Source organism: Idiotropiscis lumnitzeri, chromosome 3 (genome assembly GCF_059441095.1).
Source record: "Idiotropiscis lumnitzeri isolate Australia: NSW breed Sydney's pygmy pipehorse chromosome 3, RoL_Ilum_1.0, whole genome shotgun sequence".
In the NCBI taxonomy this organism is placed as follows: domain Eukaryota; kingdom Metazoa; phylum Chordata; class Actinopteri; order Syngnathiformes; family Syngnathidae; genus Idiotropiscis; species Idiotropiscis lumnitzeri.
Window position 1 is genome coordinate 31,566,321 of NC_142393.1, and position 21,461 is coordinate 31,587,781.

Here is a 21,461-nt window from a genome sequence, read left to right on the forward strand (position 1 = left end):
TCTCATAAAGCTGTTTCAGGCCTTAATAGATAAACACACAGTACAGAAATTGTGAAAATTCTCAGTAATCAGCCGCATTCCTAAAAAGCCAGAGGCAAACACACCAAATTATTTTCACTCTATTGACCCTATTTACCTCCACTCTGTGTAATACGATGGCGCGGTCATTTGACTCCTACTTCGGCGGCTGTTGGACCCTTTGCAGTTGGCATGTACGAGGGACCAGGGTCCATATGATGGTGTGATGACTCTGCCGAACACGGTGACAAAACCCTTATGCATCATAAAGGATATGAATGAAGAGACTTATCCTTCTGAAGAGGCTCACTGATCTTAATATTAACTCATCCCAAGCTTTGGATCAGGGACTTTATCTGATGCTGCTCACAGAGAGAGGGTTTGTGTTCAGGGCAACACGTGAGATGTTGTCATTGTAAGCACTGGCTTCCCACAAGTGTGTTTCCTTACGCTTCTACTCAGACACTTCAAACACAGTTTCATGCTCACTACTTGGAAATCAACATGGCCAAAATTAAGGTGCCAGTCATCTGTTTAAAACAAGATTTGAAGACAGAATCAGGTTATCTTGATGGTCAACATCTTGAAACTGTGGACAATTGAGCTTCTCTAGAAGCACAGAGATTCTCTCAAGACAGGCTCATGGTGTCTTTATCTCCTCAGGATACTTGGTGACCTGGGAGATTTTGGAGCATGTCAATAAAACTATGGTGGAAAGTATTTTAACCTTTCACTTGCTTCCTACTTGGTGTGGTCACCTAAATTGCAGACTGAATAACAAATTATTTAGGACTGAGTCAGTAATAAGTAAGTTAAGTAGCAAACCTCATAAGCCACTGACTCAATTTTTTATGGAGAGTATGATGAAAAAGACGAAGAGCATCTTGTCAGACTGCTCCTGTCCCCCGTTCAACCAGTTTGAGCTTTAAACTCTTGGAGATGTTCCAGAGTCCCGCTAGCAACAAAGAATATATTTAGTAAATCTTTTGTCCCCATTGCCATTAATATTCTTAACTCTGCAAAGTGACTTGATGGGACGGGGTCCACAGCCATGACATGAACTGCTCTTAAGTAATGCTCAGTATTTTTGGTGGTATTCAATTTTATCTATAAGTATTATATTGTATTTTCTTTCTTCTTATTTTAATGTATTTTATCAATATTGTTTGTCATGACCCGTGTCGGGCATGTCAGTGTTTTTGTTGTTATTTTCTTCCCTCCTTCCTGCCATGTGCTTTTTCTGTTTATTTTGTCAGCTGAGTGGGGGCGTTTTCCTCAGCACCCGCCCTCGCCAGCAACACACCTGCTTCCCGTCAATCATCACGCACCTGATTCCCATCTGCTCCCCTGATCACTCTGACTATTTAAGCCTCCCAGACCGACAACTCAGTGTCGGGTCATTGCCGCACTTCACGGACTTCCACGACCGCGTTTGTTTCCTGCCATGTTCATGCTCTCAGCCCTGGTCTCTGTCCCTGGTCTCTGTCCCTGGTCTCTGTCCCTGGTCTCTGTCCCTGGTCTCTGTCCCTGGTCTCTGTCCCTGGTCTCTGTCCCTGGTCTCTGTCCCTGGTCTCTGTCCCTGGTCTCTGTCCCTGGTCTCTGTCCCTGGTCTCTGTCCCTGGTCTCTGTCCCTGGTCTCTGTCCCTGTCTGCTTAGTTCGTTCCCGTCTCGTTTTGTTCCTTGTCCTTCTGCCAGTTTAGTCACGTTTAGTTGGCCTTTGTTATTTTTTACCCTGCCACGTTGTTTGTCCCTGTTGAGCCATTCAATAAATCCCCTTTAAGTTACACCTTCCCCTGCTTCCTCGCTTTTTGGGTCCTCCTCCCTCCTCGTCGCAAGGCGATCCTAACAATTGTTACTGTGCTTGGTGAGCCAAAGACAAATTTCCACCCCGTTGGACATTAAAGATTGATTCTATTCTTTTCTATTTCATGTAGGAGCAATTTTATTTTCATATGGAATACATTCTCAGGAGAACCAATGCTACAAAAGAGTGGTATTGTTTACTCTAACTGGGATTCTCTGTAATAACATGAAAATATTTATATTAAGAATTGAACCCAATTTCATTAATCTTGTATGTTATTGAACATGACTTGATTAAAAAAAAATAATAATTTAAATTAATTCCAAACACAAGGTGGGCTGTGTAAATAAAGTGTCATAAATACACTGTGGGATGAGAAGTCCATCATCATCGGCAGGAGTGACTTCCTGAGCACGATTCAACACACGATTACCAATCCAGGCCAGTAAGCACTACAGATAGATGATGGATGTATGGGTGGAGTTTACCTGCTTTTATTTATATGATTTGGGTGTGGGTTGCAGTCTAAGGGCGCTAAATCATTAATAATGAAATGGAACATCTGAAAGAAGACTATTGTACAACAGAAAATAATGATGTACAATTGATCCGAGCATCATTGCGGTTCGTCACCTACTTGTAGGTCGGCCTCGTCCATGTATTCCCTGCAAGTAGCGGGGGTCTTCTGTATATGTAAACATCTATAAATCATCCAACTTGCAAAAAACTGTTATCACACCACGAAGTAGCAGATGAAGCGTGTATGATGACAACGTCGTTCATGTCGTTATGTCACCATTATGCCTTTAAGCTTACACTGTGTGCATCAATTTGTCAGTTACATCAGATCAAGGTCAGATCATTTTCTTACCAAAATGAAACTGCACTAGGGTAAGCTTCAGAATGCACTGAGATCATACTTTTATATTTTATGATCATGCTGGCACCGAAGAAGAAAGCAAGAGTAATATATTTGCTTTTCACACGCTGCCACTGCGGGAGGTCAGATGTTTACGAAAGGAAAAACAACAAATAACATGACACATTTCAAAAGATGCTGTATGATAGGCATTAGCATAATAAGTGTAGTTTTCTTTGAATAAGTATAGGTAGGATTACATTGTCTTATGCTTCATTTGCCTTATGAAGCCCTTTAAATGCTGGTTTTCCTAAGCAAGGAAGGCCAGACGTGCGCAAACACGTACACACCCCCCCCCACACACCCCCACACACCCCTACACACACCCACACCCACACATACACACACACGCATGTGCGCTCATACACACACATGCAAACTCACATTCACATTCTAACTTTTACCCGAAACCTATTCCTCATCTCTGCGGAAGCTCGCTGAGTGAATAACACACGCTAAAGGCTTTTTAATAGACTGCTTTGTGTGGTTCCCCTGGGGTGGGGTGGGACTATGAAGGATGGGGCTATTCCCAAGAGAGACTTGGGGATGGGAGGCAAGAAAAAGATGGGAGCTTGGGACGCATAAAACTCAAGTGGACCTGCACTGCTCAAACTGTTGTGCCTGTGCTACTGATCATTTCATACATGCCTTTTTGCCATAGAAAATGAACAAGACCATCTTGAGCAAGAACAACACAGATGACATGAGCTTGGTCATGGGCAACTGCTACAACTTGGTGATGCACCGCCGTTGTCCCTCGGATGTGTGAATGAAGACGTTTATTACAACAGACTTGGAGGATTAGCTAAGGGCTTAGGCCATTCTCATGGTAATGTTCACGAGGCTGCGAGTGCACAGATAAACTTAAGCACTCACCTTATCGAAAAACACAGAACTGTAGGAGTTTTGCTGCACATTAGTGACATACTGTACATGCAAATTCACGCTCACATTTTTAACCAGAGAATCTCACATTCATCACATGGCACTGAATGTTGAGTAGGCTTCTGAGTTTGTGGAACAGAGGTAAGCAGTGCTGCCTCACAGCAAGAAGGCTTTGGGTTTGAATCGCAGCTCAGATCTTACTGTATGCAGTCACAAAGCATACGGTATTTGTTAAGTGAATTGCAAACTCAAAAGGCCATGATTTATTTAAGGTTTGCGCATGCCAAAACACACTTGAGTGCTCATGCAAAAATATGTGGAAACTGAAACAGCACTACCCAGGTGCAAACAGGATAGTATTTGAGAAATGTGTTACTGTAAATCCACTATATGCGGAATGTCAGTTGAACAAACTTTTAAAACAGGTTTGAGGTCTTCCTGTGTTTTCTTTGATAACATAACAATGGATTGAGGACAAGATGGCTTGAAGCTGAATTCTACAGAATGCTATATAAAATTGATATATATCTAATATGACGTATGTAAATAAGAAAACGAAAGACAGTGGAAATGTTTAAAGATGTTGAACAATGATACATTTAAAGGAAGGCTTCATTAATTTGACATGTGTGGCTTGATAGGCAGTAATTAATTAGTTTATCTTGGAAAAACACAAAAGAGCTGAAAAATCTATCTATCTATCTATCTATCTGTCTTTCTGTCTGTCTGTCTGTCTGTCCCTCTGTCCATCTGTCCATCTGTCTAGATAGATAGATAGATAGATAGATAGAGAGAGAGAGAGAGGTCGATAGATATACATATATAGCGGTAGAAGCGGTGTCATGCACTTCTTGTAATTCAAACTCTGTGGACTTTTAAAAAGTACCTTGTATTATCAAAATGTTGTAAAAGTTGTACATTTTTTAAATCCTAACCATGCTGTTTTTCTAATCTTCCACACAAGTAAAACACCAATTTCAATAAAAACTAATAATGAAACTTACCAAACCTTAACTAAAACTAAGTGTTTTTGATAAAAACTCAAATGAATTAAAAAAAAGACATAAAGCTGCTCTGAAAACTGATTGAAACTCAATTCTCGGTAACTCAATTTAAAAAACAAAACTCAAAACAAAATAACAACTAACTATAATTAAAATTCCCCAACTATAATAACCGAGAGCCTTACGCACCTGCTTCAGGTGTGCGTATAGCAGATGCTATTTGAGGTACTGAGGACTAAGCGAAGGTCTCAGAGGGGTCAAGCCTTTTCCATTGCCGCTCCCTCTCTTTGAAATGACCGCTCGCTAAATGTTAGGCAAGCCCCTTCTCTGTCCACTTTTAAAACTCTTCTTTATTCTTTGGCTTTTGACTCAGCATGTTATTTTTTTTGTTTAACAGATTTTGTGCTTTTTACTGTCATCCTTATTAATCTGTTTTATTGCCTGTTGTTCTATGACTTACTTTGTTCCACATATATCAATTTGCATACAGCGGTGGTTGTCTTAAAGTGATTTATAAATACAATTGAGTTGAGTTGAGCTATTCTATTATTTTTTTAAAAAAGTATCTGTGCAGCATGGGTAGAGTGGCCCGCAGACCGGTACCAGACTGAGGTTGCAGACTACTGTTGTAGAGGTCAAGTAGTTTTGAGAGTTTAAATTTTGATCTGAGAAATGTACCAAAGCAACTGATAAAAACTGTAAATGTCATCCTTGAGGAGAGGTGATTTTATAATTTTGGCCAGGGATTGTACAGGTACAAGAGACAGACTGAGAAATCGTCACCCGAGACAGTTTTCCAGTCTGTCTTCATTGACCTTCACTGCAATGTGTGTACGAAAGGCTCAAAAGGTTTCAAGCATTGCGATGTGCAAGGAGCTTCTCAGTCAAGATATTTGAAATGTACACAGTTGGCCTTTGCACCGTCGTCCTTTTGAAGAAGATGAAGAGCATTGTGAGGAAGGATCCCAAGATGGCCAACCTCTTCAACACCTTTGATGCTCAAATGGCAGCAGGAGATCAGAGGGATGGGAAAAAGGGAGTACAGGGACGAATGACTATCTATCGCTATTTTCACAGACAGGTGCATTTTCATTTTTGTGTCGGGTCAAGTCTAGTTTACCATGTCTGAGAATTGGCAGACCTCACTGCTGGGCATTCTGGTGGACCAAGGGCATTTTCTATTACACATTTATAAAACTGCGCTCTGATATGTGTGGTGGACGTCGTCGTATTTTACTCATAGATATGACAACATGCATCAAACCCTCTGAATCATTGTGAAAATGTATATCCTTTTATCATTAAAGTTTGATCAGGATACTGAAATGTGTTATTTTCTTTTTCATCCATTCATTTTGGACAAATCAGGAAATAAGTGAGGACTTGAAAAACACCTACTTCTAATGAGGAATATGACGTGTTTTTATTTATCCAATTTCGTATTTATTTTCTACTTAATTTTTTAATCTTTAATTGATCTATTTTATATATTTAATTAAATTATTGTTGTACTGCACTGGAGCGGGGAGCTCTCTAATCTCGCTGCACACTGAGTACAATGACAATAAAGGGCATTCTAATTCTGACTCTGATTTTGATACACCACTCAATGTAGACTTCCAATGTGGTCATACTGAGTTGTGGAGTCGGCCTCCTTGCTGGAATTTTTTGTTTGCTGAACATTGACACTCCCAAAGCAGCCCCGCGATGCGTACCGTTCAAAAAGACCACCTCCAGGGTTCATAGATGAGGAGTTAATCCGAAATCGACACCAACTCGCGCCACAACGCTGACAGCTTCATGTATTGTCTGCAAGGGGTGGTTTGCATGAGTGGAGACCATCTTTCAGTTCTTTATCAACATATGTTGCATGCTGTGATCTGAACGGACGCTAGTGAGTCTCTTCAATCAGCCGGGCATCAAGTCAGCTGTGTCAAGTATTACAGCAATGCACTCTCCCATTTCTAACTGCGCCCGTCTACAAAAATGCTAAAGGAAAGAAAACTCGACCCATGGACACACAATGTTAGACTGCATTTTGCAGTAGACTTGCATTGGGTTAAATAAAACACAATAAGGCTACTTGGATGCACTTCCATCCATCCATTATCTGTACCGTTTCTCCTCACAAGGGTCAAGGGTGGTGCTGGAGCCTATCCCAGCTATCTTTGGGCAGTAGGCAAGGTACACGCAGAGCTGGTTGCCAGCCAATTGCAGGGCACACAGAGACAAACAACCATCCACGCTCACACTCATACCTAGGGGCAATTTAGAGTGTCCAATCAACCTGCCATGCATGTTTTTGGAATGTGGGAGGAAACCGGAGTACCCGGAGGAAACCCACGCAAGCACTGGGAGAACATGCAAACTCCACACAGGATGGCCGGAGCCGGGATTGAACTCACGGCCTCTGCACTGTGAGGCCATCATGCTAACCACCCTTGGGTGCACTTGAGTGACTAAATACATAATACACGACACACATTCTCTCTCAGAAACATGCACTACAGCTACATAAGTTTTCTTCGAAAGTGAGATGGGTCAGCAAACATTGAAACATGACAGATTAACCAATGCCCTGGTAACCAGATAGCAAAACACAGTCTTCCTCAAACACACACGACATGTTACACAAACACAAGGCGCAATGGGATTTAATGAAAAATAAAAGCCTAAAGTGATGGTTTATTTGTTTTCCAAAATGTAAGTTAAAGTGTGTGTGCCTGTGTTTGTATCGTAGGATATTTTCCGAAACAGAAACATAAGTCTCATGGTTCAGTTATTTGTGGTGATGAAGCTTCAGGACCATGGGCAGCGACTGTCACACCATTGCCATAGTATTTTCAACATCATTTTGGAAACAAGTGCTCTCTGTGAAGGGGGCACCCCTCACAGATCTGTGATTTCCCCTATCCAACGTGCGGTTCTTTAATAATGTACTTTACGCGACTCAACTTCCTTCATGGACTCCAGCAATTCAGTTTCTTCTTCCGCTATGTCGAGGACTGTGCACCACTCGTGCCGATTTAAGAATGAGAATGACAAGAGCTGTTTAAAATTACAGCAAATCAAGTAGGCAATGTTCACAACCACACCAGAGCAAAATTCTAACTGCGCCAAGCTGTGTGTGTCTGTGAAAATAATTAAACGTAACCTAACCTGCCTCTGTGCCGATTTGGACCACGTTTTAGACTTGCTCCGGGCAGGAAAATAGAGCCCCACAAGTCTTTAAATCAATTCAGGTGATCATGTTGAGGATTGCTGCACCTTGCTGGACTTCTGTGCTTTTTTATTGTATGGTTATTAACAAATATTTTGGATTTACGAGAGAATAAATTACCTCAGGCATTTGGGGTTCAGTATAAAATTATTTTATTTTTGCTGGTTGGACACAGTGATATTTAAACTGGAAAATAGTAATATAATATAATATAATATAATATAATATAATATGATATGATATGATATGATATGATATGATATGATATAATATAATATAATATAATATAATATAATATAATATAATATAATATAATATAATATAATATAATATAAGATAATTCTCAAACATGTCTTGTTTTATTGGTCATTGAAATTCTTCCAAACCTTCACACATGCTGCACTCATATTTGTGACCTAACCTTTATCCAAGGTGTCACTTGAGCAAGACAACAAATCATTCACACGCCTCTGCTTTGCAGGTGTACGAGTGTTTGTTGTCTCAGCACTCACTAATTAATGTGATAAATAAGATGTTATTTAATTGGAGGGAGTCGTGATTGGCACATGCAGAGCACAAACAAAGATAAGCAGGCTATTTGAGACAGCATCCCACCCCCTCCCCCTTGCCTGCTTCCTGTCTGGTTGATGATTTTTTTATTTAGATACTGGACAGCTTGAATAGGGACTGTTGACGATTTACAGCCACATTTCCACCAAGCAGTACAGTCGAGTTTATGGATTTGTAGATTTAGAACTGCTTGCCAAAATGCAGTATGGCGCAGATGAATAGTTTTGGCAAAGTCTAAAAAAAATAACTACTGTTTCATGTTAATGAGGGTGTAGTTTAACCAAGAATTTAGACACATAAACTGAAGAAAAATGTGACAAATTTCTGACAAAGTGTAGCGCAAGAAAGTCGGTCAAATAGCTGACAGCTTTGCCTCGAGCCTCCATGTGATAGTATAATAGCGGCACTGTACAGTGATCTCCTCATCCGCAGCTAATCCCAGCTCCATCTGGATCCCAACAAGCAGCCTCCGGGGAACTCACTTCTTTTGTTCTGCGCCACCTAATCTCGCACTCCATCATTCACTCATGCCGTTTTTGTCGACAAGATCAACATCGCTGCACATGTGTGCTTGTTGAGACAAAAGTAGAGTATTCAACGCTTCTTGGAGATCTATTTTAACAACATCTGGCTGGACACTCCAAAACTGTCCAGACAAATTCTGCACCTCCACTATGCGTGAGCTGAGGAAGAAAGACTAGGAGGCTTGGCGAGCAGACAAGTGAGGATATGAAAAGAGATTAGTGGTTAAGAGGAGACAATGAGAGTGGTGAAGAAGAGGAGGTGAGATAGAAAAGGAGATGGTTGTGAAGAGCTGGTGAGGCTGGAGATGAATTGCAGCTGTAAGGAGGAAGATTACACAAACAAGCCATTGCTGCATGTTCTAATTTGCAACAAGTTGTCAGATCATGCAATGACTGGACGAGGAGGGTGTAACAGTAGATGACAAGGAGGGGATTGATCAAAAAGACGCAGAGTAAAGGAGGGAAACAGCGGGCTTTACAGCTCTAATGAGAGGACAGAGAATGATAAGAGACTCTCATTGGAGAGGAGACTGTAGCTGCACTCCTCAGCTGGCTAACAACTGTAATTATCCAAACTCCACTATTATTGATCTTCCCCTGCCTTCGCCTCCCCTGACACTAGGCCTTCGTGTCTCCTCACTGTACTCTCACTAGTTGATGGGGTAGTGTTGGAGTGAGCCGCTGTCTGGGTGAGAGTTGTTCACACCTGCTGCCACTCCGCCGCTCGTGGAGAGCAACGACGAGCACCCGCAAGAATACGTGACACCCTCAATACGCAAACATTTGGTCCGAGGCCACACTCCCCTCGCAGAGTGCGTCAGGTTTGGGTGTGTCATGATCCGTGCCGGTCATGTCAGTGTTTTTGTTATTTTCTTCACCTTCCTGCCATGTGCTCCTTTGTTTATTTGGTCAGCTGAGTGGGGCGTTCCCATCAGCACTCGTTCCCCACCAGCCACGCACCTGTTGCCCGTTAGCCTCACACACCTGATTCCCATCTGCTCCCCTAATGACTGGACTATTTAAACACCTCACTCCGATAACCCATTGCCGGTGCACTTCTCCCGCCATGCCCTTCATTCCCGACATCGCTGCTCCCGCTACGCCCTTCGGACTGTCACTATCGCTCCCTGATCCCGTTCATGCTCCTGTTCTCCCCCTCGCCATTGTTCCTTAGTTTCTGTCACAGTTCTTTTTTCATCGTTGTTTTGACCAGTTTAGTCACGTTTAGTTTTCTTTTGTTATTTTGCACCCAGCCACGTTGTTTTGTCCTTATTTGAGCCACTCAATAAATTCCCTTTACGTTACACCATTCCCTGCTTCCTCGCCTTTTGGGTCCACCCCCTTCCCGCCTACCGGCGAACCCCGACAGGGTGTGTGAGCGCATGTGCTCTTAATCCTGCAGAAAGTTTTGATGCTGTTTTACTAAACAAACTGTGCCTTCTAATAATATTTTTGACAATTCTCATAGTTGGGAAAAGAATAATGCTTGATTCATTTTGAAATAATCTCTGTTCCTACTGCAAAATGAGCTGAGAGTCAAATTACTGACAAAACATGATATTTCAGACACAGCTAATAATGCTTTATCAAAATCGTTTAGAAATCAAAATAAATTGCAGGCTGTTGATTTCAGAAATCTATTTTGGTTCTATCATATTTTTTCTCCATATAACAATCTGCTGTTTTCCTTCCTCAGCGAGTACTTGGGCTTGTTGAGGTGGGCCAGGGGTGGACTGACAGACAGACAGACAGCTGCAGCTGCTTCTCATCATATGTCTGTTTGGAACATGCAGCATTTTTGGACTGATTAAATATGAGCGGAGCAGCTTGTTAAACGTTTGCCTGCATTGCTATTTTATTTAAAAGACATTAATTGGTTGGTTGTTTCGGGGCGGCACGGTGGACGACCGGTTAGCAGATGGCCTCACAATGCGGAAATGCAGGGTTCAAATCTGGCTCCGGCCATCCTGTGTGGAGTTTGCATGTTCTCCCAGTGCTTGCGTGGGTTTCCTCCGGGTACTCCGGTTTCCTCCCACATTCCAAAAACATGCATGGCAGGTTGATTGGACGCTCTAAATTGCCCCTAGGTATGCATGTGAGTGCAGATGGTTGTTTGTCTTCGTGTGCCCTGCAATTGGCTGGCAACCAGTTCAGGGTGTACCCCGCCTACTGCCCGAAGATAGCTGGGATAGGCTCCAGCGCCCCCCAACGACCCTTGTGAGGAGAAGCGGTACAGATAATGGATGGATGGTTGGTTGTTCAATATAATGACACATTTGTTGTTGTTTTTTTCTCCTACCTTCATGCTATAGAATGTGAGCCTCTTGTGTGCTGATTTTAAAGAGAATGAGGAAGCCGCTTCATTTGGCGGCGATTCAAGTCGGCTGTTTCCTCGCCCACAACGGTGCAATTGCTAGTTTCCACCTGGGCCAAACTCCATGCCCAAAATGTTACCGCCACTGCCTGGCAGATAAAATGTGTAATTACATGTTTATTACAGACTGTCACATTATCCATTCATTTAGCTTCAATAATGTTTATTTTATTCGGTGTCTCAAATGTCATATTATTTTCCGCTATATTGGGAACCTTTCCAAGTGTGTCTGAGTATAGTTTTCTCCATTCAGAAAGAAAAACACTTTTGAGGTCCGGTCTGTGCAAGGTCTTCTACATCAAACAAAGCTAAACATGTCTGTATGGGCCTCGCTTTGTGCACTGGAGCACAGTCAAGATGGAACAAAGGCCCTCCCCAAACTGGTCTCATGAAGTTGAATTGATTGAAATGGTCCAAAAATGATGAATAATTTAGATTCAGGGAGAAACTGAAAAAATTAAACTGAACCCTCAGTTGCCTCTTGGATCATAATCCAACTCCTGAATGACTAATAAAATGACTGAATGAATCAATTGAAATACATTTTCCCAAGACTTTTGTGCCATCATTTCGTTTTAGAGACATCAGAGAAGCTATAGTCAAACATATTAAAATAAACTCTTTAGCTAACACCTGACAGCATTTCAACATTAGAATGTCTGCCTCACCGTTTCTAAGAACATTTGGGTTTGTGATTTGTACCTCTACACCCCAGCCTGCTTGTACGGAGTTTGGATGCTCTCTCCATGCTTGCGAGAAAATAGATTGATGTCTCCTCTGTAATTTGAAAAGACCTTTAATCATACTAGAAGGAAAAATTCAACATACACTCTTCTGTATATAGTATTGGGTTGTACTCCACGCACTGAAGTTCCTTAGTATAGAAAAACAAAATATAATGAGAAAGTCTTGAAGAGTCCAGCTCAATGGGTTGTATACCACGCACACAACCAGCTCACACATATGCAGGTATTGTACAAGTGAAAGGGGACGCAAACAGTGCTGCACTTTTTGAGCAAAGATTGGAGGGAACATTGCAAGGCTTGAACCTTGCTCTCGGGCACCTCGACAGTGATAGAAAAAGCAGACAAGCATCCCTTCCATTTCTATTCACCACTTTTTTTGCCTGCAGAGGGACTCAGTTGTCTCACTACAGTTTTAAAGCCATTGTCCATACAGATTAACTACTGCCGCCCCTTAACCGCGTATTGCGTTCTCATTTACCTCTCCACTTTAAAATTATTCACATTTGTGTATTTGATCTTTTTTGCATCCTCCACTCACATTGACAATAAGGTGAGTTTCTTTGCTTCTCCTTACTTGACCACAAAGCCGGGCAAACAATGCAAAGAGAGCAAAACGCTAGTAATAACAATTATTAGTCTGTGATAGACGGAGGAGACCTGAGGAAGACTTGAGTGAAATTGAAAATGTCAGCGCCTTAAGTGTGGACACTAATCAGACAAGCTGTCATTATAACAGCAAGGTTAAATACCTGCTGGCAGAATCACCTTCAGCCACGATAACATCCAAGCTACAAGGCCTTTTACACACACACTCACACACGCACACACACACCCCCCACACACGCATGCATGCACACACACGCACAAACTGGCAACACACACACTCACACGCAGGATAAGTATATAATTGTGTACCCAGGCACTGACATAGGATTGATGAGGGATCTCGAACATTCATGCGTCTCCAGTCGCCGCTGTACATGCAGCGTCCCATAGTACCATTGAGTAGGGGGGAAGGATTTACAAGTCACTCCAGTGGCCTCCATACGTAGACCAAAGCTCCCTTTTGTTTCCCCATCACCTGTTCCAGATTTATGACACCCAATTACAAGCAAGTGTGCTAACAGCATTCCCCATTAGCCTATCAAATGCTTTAGTGCTTGTTCTCTCAATGGGTTATCTGGCCTTTCAGTATGGCCACAGCCAAGATACGCCTCCCCCCAAGACCATGTGAACAAAGACCTCCCTGGCGCTTCTTTTTGTTTTGTTGCAATACTCCCCCAAGACAGGTAATTAAAATAAAAAGAGTTTGTGGTTAATTTGTGAGATAATTATCTAAATTAAACCGCTTTCTCCTCACATGGCGGGCAGGGGTGCATGAAGGGAGGGCTCTTTCTGTCTCACTCTCTCACTCACATGACGAGGATGGTCATAAGGTATTGTGGTGCCACAGAAACAAAAACGCTAATGACAACTTCTCCTTTCTCTCTTTTTGATTTATCTGCTTTATTTTTGCCTGCTTCATTGTTTTATCAGTCTGAGAATTAAATACTATTTATTCCCAGGGCCTTTGTTTCATCAGCATTGTCTGGTGAGGCCAATAAAATACCAAGATTGCAGATGAGCAATGAAAGCAGCAAAAATCTAAATCAAGAGCCGCCGTGTCCTTCAGAGTGGAATTTGGCCCATACACTGTATTGTTGGACAGCACTTTGGTGTAAAATATTGCCGTCATGGCCCTTAGACACAAAGACCAGAGAAAACGTAGAGATGGACAGGAGGTATTATGAAGTTATTTTAAATTATTTTTGAATTATCTGTTACAATGCTAAAGAATATTATATGGTCGCATGAAAATGCCACCATTGAGATGCAGCTAGTGACTGTCTGACTCGCTCAGTCACCCCTCCACCACCACCACCACCACACACACATATGATGAAGGAATGAACGCTCACTGTCAAATGTGGTGGCACGTTGACATCAGGCACTGACAGGAAAATAACACTCTTCAAGGAAAATAATACACTCATTCGGCTGTCTGCGCTCGTAGACGATGCACGCGCGTGTGCTTGTACGCATGTGCGTGTGTGCGTGTGTGTGTGCATGAGTGCATATGTCTAAAAGCCCTCGTCACTGCTGTCAACCTTAGTACAAAGGATCACTTTATATGATTAGTATGCATCTCTGAAAAACATACTGCACAATAAGCCCTGCCCCGCTGGCTGCTCCACGCCAATTAATGGATTAAGAAATTATTTCCAAGCAAGCCTTGTTGTGAGACAACGATGATACGTGGCTGTTGTGGCTCCTGCCAGCCGCACGACCAGATTCACACACAGCTACTTGGTGTAGAATTCATTGAGTGACTTCAATCAGAAACAATCAAAATGCGTGCACTCCTGTGTACTAGACGCAAACAGGCTAGAGCCAAATAATTGAATACGTATAGGACAAATTAGAAAGGGGCTTCTTTCCAGTTATGCATATTTAGGACCATGTTCCATGTGTATGTTTCACTGTACGTATTTCACTAAATATGAATATCGTGGAAAACATTCTTTACTTGGGACATTTTCAGCTGCCTCAGTCCTGTGCGCAACGACCTGCTTTTTGTGGGTACACTTAGCGCTCAAGAGATAGTAGGTCAATCCGTCAATCAAACACATTATGATACTACATGACCATATGGAGAAGTTGGTGGGAGGAGCACAGAAATGAGAATAGTAAAAGTATTATTAAACTATATCCCAACTGGCATTTGTAATATAATACAAGAGCAAAATGAGGACTCATTTAACAGCGAAGATTGTGGAAATTGAGAGAGAGGTGTTATTTGACTTTCTGAGCACAGCGCAATCCTGATCTCGCACCTTGTTGTAGAAATTCAACAAGTTTATAATAAAAACAACATTTTACCTTCAGTGACACAACTCGTACAAGAGCTGGATTTTATTTTTCAATATTTGTCGAAAAAAGCAAGTTGGGAATGGGACAGAAAAATACACACACTTGCGGGTCATATTTTAAGTGGCTTCTTAGACTAGACAATGAATGACCTTAAGTGGCCTACAAGTAGATCATCTTTATAGGCGGGGAGAACAAGCAACTTCTGTAGCTTTATTCCAAAATGCGGTTGAAGCAAATTAGCAAAATAATTCTGGCTGTATTTGTCATTCCTATTGAAGAGCGCGAGCGTGAGCTCAGTGCTGCAGGCCAGTGTTTAGCACACAGCGTTTAAATGCAGGAATCCTATCCATCACATTAACACACTTTGATAGCAGCCTGGCACTTTGAAGCAGCTTAGTCTGCAGGAAGGCTCTCATAACCCACCGGCCCTGGTTTTTGAAATGCTGCACGCCACTTATGTCTTCAGCTTTATTTATAGAAACTATTTCAGTGCTGTAGTGTGGGTGGCAGATGTTGTTGTCTTTCGTACTTCTTCAGTAAGGCTGTTTGTTCTGGCTATGTTGCCCTTGGCCTTTTCCTCTTCTATCACGCATTGCATTTGAAAATTGACTGTGACGACACCATTTGTTCAACTTTAAATTATCCAACGTAACCACCGGAAGCTGCACAAGTGAATCAATTTAGGACGAAACAATTTATCTAAAAAAAATCCTGATAAAACAATTAGTATTGCCCCATTTCAAATTGAATTTACCATAATAATCAATGGAGCTTCTCTGATGGTAAAAGGCTCTTGAGCCTCGTTCTCTATAATGTAACGCGACCAGGGGCATGTTGGCAATTGGGAAATTCAGCATACCTCCTGAATGGCCGGAAATTCCAAGCCGACTTGTTCGAGCATTTTTTTTAATAGGTCAATAGGTTAATCTTTATTTATTTTTTATTCCTATATCAGTGGGCATCTTCTAATGGTGGACTGCACATCACAATGACATGGATTTTTTTTTTTATCTCATGCGGCACTGACACAAACTGTGCACTCACAACTTAGCTCCAGTACAACCATCGCGCTTGTTTTTTAACACACGACCATAATGAGACAATTAAACCATTGTTCCACAAGAAATTTGTGGGGTTCAAGATTTGTGGCATGCCTTGCTTCAAAATTCTAAAATGAAAAAGAATGGATGGACCGGTACGTTTCTATTCTTCCAGAGGCCAGCTCGCTGTGTGTCATGTGTTGCAAGACGGGAACTTTGATTACATAAAGCATCACTTCCATGCAAAAAATACTTTTGCTTCGACCAAAAATAACAATTGAACCTGGTGCCCAGAACTCACAACAATACTGAACTGAGGGTCAAATACGGCCGAATTACACAACTGAAGAGCAAATGAATGTTCCCTACAAATAGCATTGATTTAAAGGCAAAGTGAAAGGCAAACAAAATCATTTTCTTTCTTTACTTGTAATCTCAACGTACGTGTTCTGATTTTTATTTGAAAGCTAGGCATAATTTTCAAGTTCAGTGTTACTTAAAGGCTAGGCTCGAGATATCTGTGTCACTCTACCTCAAAAGCATTTCTTTTTTGAGGCATGGGCCTCAAAATAAAATTTGTACTGAAATAGGCCTGACATGTTTGTGCTAGTTTACTTGATATTGGTTTTTTTATTTTTTGTTTGTCTGTCTGTCTGTCTGTTTGTTTGTTTGTTGTTTTTGTTTTGTTTGTGTTTTTTTACTGCATTGTGAACTGTTTAAGGGTTTGGGTTTAGATTTGAGTGTAAAAGTCAATTTATAGTTCTGACTTTTTACAAACACATTTATTCTTGTTCTTGTTCTTGTTCTCTTTTAGATTAATCTAATTAATTTAAAATACGGTTCAGACACAGGCAGCTTTTTAATGAAAAGAACTTCTTTGCAAAACCACAAATAGATGTGATGTAAGGCATCTCTGTGTGTGCGAGTGGGGGTCGAGTACATGGAAAATTTGATGCAATGCTTTTTCTGGATGCATCTGTTTTTTCTGTTCACATTTTCTCAATGAAATTCATGTAGAGTCAATTATTTTCTGCGAGACTGATCCTATATCCCAAAACAATCTCTTTCTTCAAATAACTGATCGTAAAATCTTTCATATTATTTACCAGAACATTCCAACTTTAAATACCAAATAACCTCTTCAATTAATTTTATGATTTAATTTAATTTGAACATTATAAGAATCAACAAGCTGTGGCTCCAGAACGTTCCATCACATGAACCACTAATCCATCTCGCCTATGAAAGAACTGGGTGACATGTTGTCGACTTCGCTTTCAGTTTTTGCTACCGGACTTCAATTAGATCTTGCCGCTTATGCTTCCACTCACTGTCTGATAACGAGAAAAACTGTAGGTCTCTGCAGACTGGAGTGGGTGGACTGAACCATTTGACTTAAATGGAGAGGGGGAGGCATTGAAAAAGTCTCTAAAACAAATACACTTACTGTTCCCACCAATGTTTAATCTTACGTTTATTACTGAGTGTCATATTATTTTGTCGGGATTGTCATTTTATTAGGGGCCTTCTGAGCTTCTGTCGATCATGGCACCCTAGAATCCTTCTCTTCATTCCCGCCCCAGATTACAGCTCACTATAATAATTTTGCTCCCAATAATCCTGATTTTAAATTCATTAAAAGTCAGACTAAGTACCTAATTTAGTTTTTTTTTATGCTTCATCAAATGAAACAACAAGCAAGCATAAACGTGATCCTGAGCAAGGAGCGGGCAAACTGGACAAAACACTCAAACGCGACCTGCTCCAAAATGCCACAAGTGTCTGGGCTGCAAGTGGAGCTCAAGCGCTATCTTGTGGTATTTGATACATATGCAGCAATAAAATAAAATGTATCTTCCATTTATGTCTCGAACACTTTCTTACGCTTAATAAAAGACAGAACATTTTCAAAAGCACCACAACTGTAATATTGTGAATACTAATAATAATAATAATAATAATAATGGTGACACGTTAAATATATTTCTCTTTGTCCACTAAACTCAAACTCTAGGTAAACTATAAATTAGTGTTTTTGATTGTGTTTGTATCCATCACGATCTGTTTCCACATGATGGTTTGTAGGCCAAATGGGCATCTGGTCTATAAAAATGCATACCAAGGACAACTGACAATTCAAAATAGGGTCAGGGTTTTAAACCAGTTTTAGGGTTTTACATTCAGGCTTAAACCTTGGGTTAGGGTATCAAATTAGGTTTAAAATTAAGTTTCAAAGTAGGGTTAGGATTTCAAAGTAAGATGACAATTTATGACAGCAGGCTACAGTTAATACGATAGAATTCCGTCGTCAGAATTGATCTAAATCTATTTTCCGTGACACCCCAAAAAAACGTATTCCTGCAATCCATTTAAATATGTGACTAGAGGTTTCAAAGTTGGGTTAGGGTTTTAAAGTATGGTTTCCAGTTACGGTTTTAAAGGAGCGAGGGTTAGAATTTGAAAATAGGGTTTTAATGTAGGGTCAGGATTTCAAAGTAGAGTCAGGGGTTAGAAATAAGTTCATAATTTATAACTGATTACGCCATTACTACCATCAGGGGGTGCACTCCCTCTCGCCTCATGAAGGCTGGGATAGGCATTTTAACTAAACACAGTGAGGCTGCATTTTAGTATGCTGCTGAATCTGAAGCAGTCTTCGAATAGATTTGAGATGGGCCTCAACCTCGACAATACTCACACCCAGGCAGAAAAGAGTTGTATTTCGTTGCGCTTACAGTGTTTTAGCTGCACTCCTAGATTTTAATTTAATGACATATTGGTTTCATGTTTTATTGAAATTAAATAAATAAATACATAATGAAATGTTTAATTAAAATTGGCATTGTTTCGTGGAATAAATAAATTTGTCATTAATTAAATTATCACTGATTATATGTAAAAGAAAGGTGACACAGTGGCCCGATTGGTTCGCACAATGGCCTCACAATACGGAGGTCGTGGGTTCGATTCCGGCTCCGGCCTTCCTGTGTCAAGTTTGCATGTTCTCCCCGTGCCTGCGTGTATTTACTCCCACATTCCAAAAACATGCATGGCAGGTTGATTGGACACTCTAAATTTCCCCTAGGTATGAGTGTGTGTATGGATGGTTCTTCGTGCGCTGCGATTGGCTGCTGACCACTTCAGCGTGTACCGTGCCTCCTACCTGAAGATAGCTGGGATAGGCAACAGCATCCCCCGTGACCCTAGTGAGGAGAAGCGGTACAGATAATGGATGGATGGGTATAAGTAAAATATATATATATATATATATATATATATATATATATATACATATGATTGTATAGGTATTTAATTATTTAGGCATTTAATTAATTATTTCGGTGTTTAATCATGTATTTATGTATTTAATTAACAATTCCTGTATTTAATTATTTCATGGTCTTGCGTTGCAGTATTTCATGAATTAATTTTCTCTGTCAAACTCGCGCGTCAAACTTAGTGGGCGGGGCTAAACCCTGACGAACTCAAATCTTGCCTAAGCCGTTGCTTTTGCCTGAAGCGTTTGTAAACATGGCGGCTTCGACGATGGAGGACTTTCATGACCTCTCTTGAATGAGCGGTCGAGGCTTGTATTTAGATGTTTTGCTTGAGTTCAAACCAGTTTAGAGGTGAATAGCGTCACTCAGTGTATTGGAGTATTAGCACTAGGCACCAATCCATTATTCTGGAATTGATTTGCCTTGACTTGATGAGCAGCCAGACCAAAACCACAAAACTTTGATGGGCGAGTTTGACAGATAAAATGAATTCATGAAACGCGGGAAAATTAAACATTTACTTAAATACATAAATAATTAATCAAATACTTAAAGAATTAATTCAATACATAAATAATTATATAGTATTTTTTAATATATTCAATGGTAATTTAATTAATTAATGGCACTTGTATTTATATTGAATTAATAAATGAAACATTTCATTAAACATTAAATGACAATTTTAATTCAACATTTCATAGTGTATTTATTTATTTAGTTTTGGCACTTTCAGTCCTCCATAAATCCGTGCTCCTAGTGAGTTGTTGGTTAGGTGGTACTGCCATCTATCGGATAATTTAAGACCTACACCGCTGCTGCATATCAGTCAAGATTCTGTAGCGCTTGACCTCGTTTGAGTCGCAGCGACCCTGGGCTGCTCCCACTGTACAATCTCAAGGTACATGCTAATAAACAACCACTCACGCTCACTTTTACACCAATAGCAATATTTTTGGGAATGTGGGAGGGCCATGCAAGCTCCACACAAGCTGGCCTGAGCTGAGATTCAAACCTAAAACCTCTTGACTAAAATGACAAAAATGTCAAGAGTTGGGCTACTGTTGTTTTTTTGGAGATCTTTCTTCAACATGTGAAGAGCATAGTTTTAGACTTGCTTCGTGCATAAGTAAAACAGGCTTGACTTGCTTGTATTTCAGTATGAAGAACACGGCGCAACATGTGACATGCATGTCTTATAAAAAATATGGCCAGGCATATGAAAGGTTTTTCAGCTGGACACAAACTATCTCCAAAAAGCCGTACTTACCAAATCCACGTCTCTTGATGTCCGTATCAAATGTAAACAACACTCCTTCTAACTTGAAAGTCTGAAATGTCCCCAGTGGATGACAGAAGATGACAGCATCCTCATCCTCGCTTAGGTTCCTCTATGTGAAATTATGAATGAAACATCCAGAATGTCACTTTAACAAGAAAAGGTCTTCCACAATACTCACAGCTTTTGTTGTCTCCCCATCAGGTTTGCTGTCACCAACTGATCACATGTTAACACCTCATGCTTGTCTGCTCCTGTTGTCTTCATTTGTCATCCTGAGTGTGTGGATGTCCTTCTTGTTTGCTTCCTCTGTCTTCCAGGAGGAACAAGGCCTGAATGAAACATATCCTGAGTTGATAATGCGTTGGGGAGTAAATGTGCACATCACAGTCGTTCCAAAAACGTGGACCTGCTGGGAGCCTAAAAAAAAAAAAACCTGAGGAACTTGAACTTTTCTTGAGCGAAGGAGAGAGTGTAAGGTTCATGAGGGTGAAGGAAAATGTCGTCCTGTCGTCTCTCAGTGAGAAAGATGAATGGAAAGCCTTCCACACTGCCTCCTTTTATACTCTTCTCTCTTCCCCGGCCACCTCGCCTTGCTTCAATCTGAGTGCACGTGTGTGTACGTGTGTGTGGGTGTGTGTGTGCGTGTGTGTGTGGGGGGGGGGGTGCGGGGGTGTGCGCGTGTGTGTGTGGGGGTGTGTGTGTGCGTGTGTGTGTGGGTGTGCGGGTGTGAGTAATTGTGCGCGTGTGTCTGTGTGCATGCACGTGCGCAAAGACCTCTTTCAGAACAACACGAATATATTATATTCCAAACAAAAGAAGATGGCTTATTGTTTAGGAATTACCAGCCTTGCAAGCCCAACAAAAGGACAGATTTTCATAGAGAACTC

General features: G+C 41.0%; 1 protein-coding gene across 1 annotated transcript in view; it reads right to left on the reverse strand.

The window, feature by feature from the left end:
- Nucleotides 1–21,098, reverse strand: part of sox1b (SRY-box transcription factor 1b) — a 74,966-nt gene extending 53,868 nt beyond the window's left edge. Inside the window, exons 1-3 of the mRNA XM_088289273.1 lie at nucleotides 21,008–21,098; nucleotides 20,753–20,903; nucleotides 20,563–20,683 (exon numbers count right to left, since the gene is read on the reverse strand). The gene's annotated coding sequence lies outside the window, so the exon portion shown is untranslated. The remainder of the gene's footprint in view (nucleotides 1–20,562; nucleotides 20,684–20,752; nucleotides 20,904–21,007) is intronic.
- Between the last annotated feature and the right edge of the window lie 363 nt (nucleotides 21,099–21,461).